The sequence below is a fragment of the Pinus tabuliformis genome, chromosome 4_1 (assembly GCF_031772625.1).
Source record: "Pinus tabuliformis cultivar Carrire ecotype Pingquan chromosome 4_1, CPIR1, whole genome shotgun sequence".
In the NCBI taxonomy this organism is placed as follows: domain Eukaryota; kingdom Viridiplantae; phylum Streptophyta; class Pinopsida; order Pinales; family Pinaceae; genus Pinus; species Pinus tabuliformis.
In genome coordinates, this window is record NC_142303.1 from 692,133,662 (window position 1) to 692,142,457 (window position 8,796).

Sequence of the window (8,796 nt, forward strand, 5' to 3'; positions counted from 1 at the left end):
TACACTTTCCATTTATAAAGAAAAGTTTTACATAATCGCTTCAGTACCTTCATCACTTTATGAACACAAATTCAACCAATAACATATGCATTTTCATACACACAAGTATTATTAAATTGCTATAGCCACTATACTAGATTGATTTATTTCACAAGGAAGTGCAATTTGAATTCGAGATGTGTCAATAGGTACATTGATAAATTCACCAATCAATGCTAATTATGGATTTCTAAAATGTTGCCTAAGTTCCTGTATTTGTAAAACTGGTAATCTTTATGCTATTAGTCTTTCTTCCAATTCATATAACTCTTTCACTACGGATATTTTTTTATTCCACCTAATCCGCCCTGGAACTGCATGTTTGATAGCCTTGTGAATGCCAATTTTTTTTTTTCATTTTTTGCATACATGCCTATTTTCGGTAAGAGTGGTTGATTGTATTTCTATGACATCCATTTTTAAGTAAGTTTGACTCATATCACACCATCATAAATCGGTACATTTAGTATTTTTTTTAAATATTGTTCAACTACTATTTCAAATATAGAATCCAACATTTGTAAAGATTCCTTAGGTTTGTTTGAGGACATCACATTCTATCTTGATTTTGATTGTTTGGATGACTTAATGTTCCCTTTATTGTCTTTTATCACTTTCTATTTCATCATTTTGCTTCTACCTATTCTTTTTTTCTGACATTTTTACTTCTGATATGTTCTTTTAGTCAACACAAAGATAAATTTGACTTTTTAATTAGATATTTCTGGTCAACATCCTTGTTTCTTATATTTTTTTGAGTTGATGCAATGATAAACATGATTCCATGTTTCTATTGATAACCATTTTATTAAGTTGGGTGGTATATTAATTTGTGTTCATGTTTTTAAATCTATCTGCACCTTTCCCTTTATGTTTTTAATAGCATTCTTTTATATATGGATCTTTGTTGACAACTTCAATGTCACGTAAATTTTTTTCTCTTCTCCTATTTCTTCCAAATGTTTAAAATGAAAATTATTTATATCAAAAAACCATATGTATACAATTACATTCAAGATATAACATAGACAATCATAAACAAAAAGGACACCATCTACCAATTGTATAATGTATCCTTGTGCATTTGTTATTTGAGGGAATTCCACGATTGCATAATTGTTCAGGTATATTTCTATGCATCTTGATGCGAATGAATCCTTACGCATTATTGCAGCAAAAGTTTTGTGCAATTATGTGTCGTAGACATGGCACATTATATTCATTCTGTGTTAATTGGCATATTGTCTCAAAATAGATTTCATCATAAATACTCTTGAATCCAAACATTCTCTTAGATCCATGTCTCCTCCTGGATTTCTCTATCTACATCCATTCATGTTTTTTTTTTCTTCGTATTGTGCTATATTCATCATATGTTGATGATTAATTAATGTTGAACCTCTTTTATTGCACAAAAGTGGCTCAAAATGTCTATTAATTGGATTTTCATCATGGAGCAATATGTCATAACTATCTTCGCATAAATTTGAATTAAAAAGAAAATAGATTATCATTCTTGTTTTTGACCAAATTATTATCGAAATTTTTAGCCAATTCCAATATATGCAAAATATGACCCCTCATAGTCCCCTTTGCCCAAGATTTATAAAAGTTGAAACTAATTTTCTCATTTTCTCCAAATTTTCATTTGAGTTATTTATACCATAGTGTCTATCAGTGCAACTATGTTAAATTAATCTTGATAAGATAATACTGCTTCAGTGTCCCATTGCTCTAATCAATTCCTAAAATGTTGCATCGTTCCTTCTCTTAATTCAATTTACATGTATCTAAAATTCAATAGAATTCATATAACATCAAATATGAAATCTCCTATAGTATACACAAAATTGTTTAAATGAAATAGGTTATGTTGTTCTAGAACTACATCTATACTTCCCCTTTTCAGAGCTAACATAGAATTTTCCATTGATACCTTAGAAAACATGCTTCAAGGAATTTCTAACTCACTGTGATGTATCACTCCATGATAAGCAAAACATAACGACTCCTTAGAAATTGAACATGGAAAGGAAAAATCCAGCCTCCCAAATATGCACACTATGCACTACTCTGTTTTTAAGTTATCTGAGCAAATTTATGTTTGTGCTTCTACCATGAGGTCCATTCTTCTTCCAACTCAGTCTCAAAATATTTAATACTTCTCGAATTCATCGGTCTATCTCTACCTCAATTCGTCTATGCAACTCCAACATCTCTAAGTCAATAAATTTGGGAAAAAGGAAAATTAGCAAGATGAACAACAAAATATGGATATAGATGACAAAGACAAGAGATAACATAGAATACATACATTAACAACATATGCATATATCTAGATGGATGATACATGTATACTTGAATCAAGTGAAAAGATTATCATGTTATTATGTTCTAAGGATTTCCTAGCCTATTTCGGATATGGGGTAACCTTATTAAAGTTACCTAACACATTCCTCTTGCAAGGTCAATTAATTATCGATCAACACAACTGGATCACCTAACATCATCTTCTTTGCCACCCTCATGAAAGATACATGAGAAACCATAATAAAGCATGATTAGTTATGTAATACTTTACCCATTTTCCTATAAATAAACATCACTCAATAGGGCTTTCCAATTTCATTGTATCTCTTCATACCTATATTTAAAGGGATTGGAAGAAATTTATACATGTATAATTTTTCTTTTGGTCTTTTTACAACAGACAACCAGAGTTAGAAGTCAACTGCAACGAAATATACTTTGTAGGTAATTTATGTTTTTGATATCTGAATCAATTTATCATAATTATTTTATTTGTTAAAAGAATTGTAAAACCCCAACTATCATAGTCAACTTTGAAAACACACTCTTCACAAACTCTTTCAACTCGAAAAAAAAAAAAAATCTTGACACTTAACTTACTTCTAAATGTCACTCTAACATCACACTGGAGAATAAATCCCATGATGAAAAATCAACAACACAACTAAAAGGGATTACTAATGATATTTGAACAAGCCATGAAAGTGACGCCCAAGAGTTGCAGAAAAATACAATAACTAGAAGAGTTACATATTTTCATTAAATTAATATTTTTGTAAATTTTTCATTACAATTTGTGCATGGTCATAATAACACTTGGATTTTGAATACCATATGCATTATATTAAATGTTTCCATATTTGTTAATATATATATATATATATATATATATATATATATATATGAATGAAAATAAAGTATTATATTTATGAGTATGTTTATATTATTTATAAGATATAATATGGTTAGTTTCTGCAAAGTTTAGTATCCACAATGTTTCACTTGTAAATTTTAAGGGTAGAGATCATTGTTGAGAATTACATATATATCAAAAAATATTCCAATCAGTATCTAGACTCAACCTAGTGTCACATAAACCCATAACAACATTATGTTGCTAGAAAAATTCAATTTAAAATAAATTCAGGAGGAAAATAAAAGTAAAAATTTCTCAAATAATTACAAATTGGTAGACCTAAGTACTACATGGTTGTAACATATATTGTGTAAGTTCTTTCAACATTCATATACTACAGGCTTTGGCCCTACTTTTGAAAATGACTTCTTTTCATATTACTTACAATAACAAATAAGGTGTAGTGATTGCTAATTTTGCTAATAAGCTCTTAAATGCTAGACACCATGCCATAGTTTGCAGAAGAATTTCTCATGTGATGCAACTAACAAAATGACGAATGCACAACTTGGAGAGGAAACCATTGACACATTGTAACTAGTAGAATGACAACCCAACATAGCACTTTAGAGAAAATATTTCGTAACAATCCCCATCGAGGAAAAATCAAACATGTGTAGGAAACATGGGTGCTAAGAACTGCATGATAAACACCTGACTAATGAAACTATGGGCATATTAATGTTACACATCATTTTGTCGCATTAGTAAAATGATCATCAAAGTTGGATCTCTCGACATCCATATAAGTGACATGAAGCACTCCCTTGCAAGTCAACAACTTATATATGTTGAATAAAGTGGAATTTCTGGATCTCATGGTACAAAACCCTATCTTTTAGCATCTGTGCAGTTTTTCTGAAGAGAATCCACACATGTGCAGTTTCTTCCACTATAACCTACGTTGATCTACACTCTTTCTTCCACTAAAACCTACGTTGGTAAATAAATAAAAAGTGAGATCTAGAAGCATTGTTGGGCGAATCATTCCTAGTAGAAAGCCTCGAACTCATGCTTGTTCGAGCCTGTCCTCATTTTCTATGGAACTAATTCCTATTCTTCAAGGAGCCCTCATCCCTCTTTTAGTGGATCTCATCCTTGGACTAAGGATCTCAAATTACTTCCTTTTGGCCTATTAATCAAGCCATAAGTGGGGGAATTGAGGGAGGCCGCTGAGAGTAAGTTTATGCTAAGGGAATCAGGTTGGAAAGTTTATCATTGTCGGGGAGTATTGAGATCAATGGGAGGAGCTTCACAACATCAAGGCACATGCTTTGTAGCTCGTTTATGTTTATGAAATTAATGGATTAGTTGATGAATTTCATGGATGGTTTATGTTATTAATATTTTTCCATTGGAATGATGTTATCTATATTTTTCCATTGGAATGATGTTTGTTACTTGTCTTGTTGATAACTAGTTTGAATTATTGAATCATTTATGCTACATATGTCTTTGATCCTTTGTTGTATCCATGTGTGCAGGTCTAGATTCAAACATGGAGGACTTGAAATGAAGCACAAAGGGGGATCTTCATCAAGCATGTCGTAATAAGGTATGAATTTTGATTTCTCACCTCGTTAGCTTATGATTCAAGAAAAGATAGATTTAGGGAAGGAATTATCTTGATTGTTTGTTTGTTTCTAGTTTCCATTTAGGATCTAGGGAGATCGCTCTTGTTCACAAGCGGGATTTATACAAATAGCAAATTGGCGACTCCGCTAGGGAATGTCTTGTTCTCTTCCATCTCCTTGTTTTTTATTCTCGAACATTTTTTGATAGCTTTATCTGATTCTTGACAAGTTAATGATCTTTTAGATTTTTTGATTTGTTTGGATACTTTTTTATTTTTTCTTTAATTTTCTCGACCTGTGCGGTTTTTGTTTAGAAACAGAGCACATATCTTCGCAAATTACCTTTAGCAACAGTGCACGTGCACAATGTACTATAATGTCTACCTATGCATACTCGAAGAAATTTTTGAAAAAATAGCTTTTCCTCTCATTAAAGTCTGAATTTTTGTTTTTTAAGGTTTCATTACATTTGTCTATGACTCTAGTTAGTCTCTGTGTGTTTGATCGAGTGTTGTGAAGGAGTTTTCTTGAGATTTTTTCATTTTCAAGGATTGAAAGGTAGGGTTTCTCAAGAATTAGTGTTTTGATGAGATGTGCTTCTTGTGCTACATTGAAAACAAGAGTCATTTTTATTCCAGTACTGAAGTTTAATCAGAATTACACTTTAAGTGTTGATTTCATAACATTCATTCAAGAATTTTAATTTTGAGGATTTCTTTGGGTTTTTTGAATTTGAATTCCTTTGGTCATTGCTGAAAGATTTGTCTTAGTTTCTTAACAATTTTTGCATATTCTTTCTTTTGTTTTTGCAAAATATTTATCCCTCAGTCACCAGGAGGGGCTGATTTGTCTGAGTTTATTCACCTTTGAGTGTTATTATTTTTTATATTTGGAATTTTCACCCAATTTCCTTTATTTACACTTGATTTGTTCTTTAGTGGGATTAGTGAATTGAAATAGTCTTGGTGTTATTTCGCTACTTTGAAATCATTTTTTGTTTGTTTTGAAGAACTATCTTGCATAGATTACATTTGCATGGTAAGAATTCTCATTTCATGAATAAAAATTGTGTGTAGATTACATTTGCATAGTGTTCTTAGAAATTGTACATAGATTACATTTCCATAGTTTTCAAGAAAATTGTGCATAGATTACATTGTGTAGTTTGCAACTTAGAGTTTTGAATTGCATTAAAAAATTAGAAGTGGTACATTTTGGAGTTAATATTTTAAAGAAGAACATCTTTACTTACTCTAGCTAGAATTCATTGAAATGAAAAGAATAAAAATTTCATATTTGACGCATTAGAGTTTTGAGTCAAGTCATAATGCCATCAGTTTCACATCCATTTACCCTTTGAGTAAATAACAACTTAATAACACAACGTCAATAGAATTCATCTAGAATTTTTATTATTTTCAGGGCTCTTTCCACCTATATTAGATTAGGTTGTATGGATTTGGAATAGGAAAGTGAGTAAACTTTCCAAAGCTACAGACAAATAATAAAATCTTGAGTTAGGGAGAGAAATCCAATTATTTTAGTTTTTCTCTGGGAAGCTCTTCTTATACATGAGTTAAGCACGAGATCATGTCAGATCTGGTGAAGTGATCATACCCACTTCATTGGCTATGATAGAGCGATTTTCACGTATTACAATGGTGCCAAAAGGTACTTGGGGTCACTTGAAAGTAAACCTCCAATTAACCACATTGAGGAGCTTTCAAGGGGATTGAGCTTTATTACTCTGCCCTTGCATGTATGTCTAATTTACGAATGTCCCCCCAGGCAGAATTGTTGTGGTTGGTAACCTTAGTGACCATAATTCTAGGGATATTACTCGAGGCCACGACAGAGGGAAGGTCCTGTTGTACCTGGAACAAACATTGACTAGACTCACTTGGACTTTTTGGAGGGTAATCTTTACTCGAGATGGAATACACAAAGTTACTTGCACCAGACTATTTCATTAAGCAGGTTTTCAATGTAATTGGTTCCAAACATTCATATTTATAAAAAAATTCACTTTGATCTTTGTCATGTTGGATTTCATCACCAACTAGTAATTATTGATCTATATGACAAGTTAGTTTGTATGGTTTGAATCCCTAGATCTTTTAGCGTATGTTACCTTGTTTTTTTTTACTTTTTGCAAACCTTAAGTGTGGATTGTGATTTTTTAATTTTAATATTAAAAAGTAAACTTATTTGGATTGAATCTAATGGAAAAAAAATGTTGAAATTTATTGATGAAAACCTCCCTTTTACCGTGAACCCTAATCCTCTCCCTGATTTTGCAAATGTTGCTCCTCCTTATATGGCTACATTGTCACTTCCTGGATTCACGATAGGTTTACCTATATGGATATTCTCAACTTCTTTAATTCCAAATACTCCAATTGTACCAGCTCAATTGAGTTTTTCCTCTCAACTGAGTTCACCATCTCAACATCGCCAACCTATTATTGATCCTTTACCTTTTTCACCCAACATGTCATCCTCCCTTTCTTCTTCTTCGCTTGGTAAAAGCCTTAATGCTAGTAACCACGTGACTAAGAAGAAGAATAAAGGGAAGAAGAAGAAGAAGTTAGATAAGAAATATGTCAACCAACGAACCATGGTTGTAAGCATGGGTAATTTTGAGGGAACTTCTACAATGCATCGTAAGAATTGCAAGCTTCTAAGGGTGACCACTTCCTTATCAATTGTCTTGGTATTCCTAAGGTTTTGGAAGTATGGTCAAATAATTCGTATCAACTTAATGTTGATCCATCAACTAGTGATTCTCAGATTCCAAGGAAAAATATTAAGGTCAAGCTTCCTTGTAGGTTATGCAAAGGGACTCATCATAGTCACCTTTTCCCTCACATGGATGAAGCCTAAAAATTGTTTGAAAAACTATTTGTTTCACAACAACAACTTCCAACTAATTACCACGAACTCTCCCCCCTACCATCAGTTGAAAAAGTGATTGACCTAATCCAAGTATAGTCAATCCTACTCTCCCTTTTGGAGGGTGAAACATGTATCACCCAGGTTGATGGACTATTTGTTGGTCAAGTGGTCGAATTGATTCCATCTTCGGTCGATCCCACTCTCACTTTAGAGAGTGAAATTCATACCACTTAGGTTCTTCATGTTACCTCAGATTATTTTACACATCGAGGGATTTCATCTGTTTCTTTTGAACCCCATCCAAGTAATGAGGCTATTTCTTTTGATTGAAGTAGAATGATAGAACCTCGTCTTCCTTATTCCACCCGTTTCCAAATCATTGTGAAGGATTATGGTAAGAATGTGCAACACAAAAATTTCGATGAAGGTGCTTGTGTCAATGTTTTATCCTCAAATACTTGGAAAGCTTTGGGCTCCCCTCAGCTTGTGTCTATTACTCAGAACATGTTATCTTTTAATAGAATTGTTAATGAACCTTTAGGGATCCTTCCTAGGTTACCTATTACTCTATAAGGTAAAAATGTTTGTATTGATCTTATGGTAGTCCAAGGTCCCCTGGATTTTAATTTTCTCCTCAAGAAAGACAATGTCTATGCCATGAAAGTTGTCATATTGACACTCTTTCGCATGATGTCCTTCCATCACAATGGAAACATTGTGATGATTGATCAACTTTCATACGTTGATCTTTCTTTGACTACTAGACATGAGACACCCCTGAATGTTCCTTATATGGAAGTAGTACCTACCCCGCCATGGGTTAATTATGTGGCAACCTGTCTCGTGTTTTCAGTTACCGATGTAGGCGAGCCTCTCACTATCTGCTCGATTTCTTTTGACTTAGATCTTGTAGCTGACATGGTTAAAACATAAATGGGAGCATTTGAATATGATTTTCTTATCCCTATTGATCCCCTTCACATGTGTTCGTTCCAGAGAGCTGTTCTTCCATCCGATGAAGATCTATTGGAAGCCATGATTGAGGTATGTCCCTTGGCATGT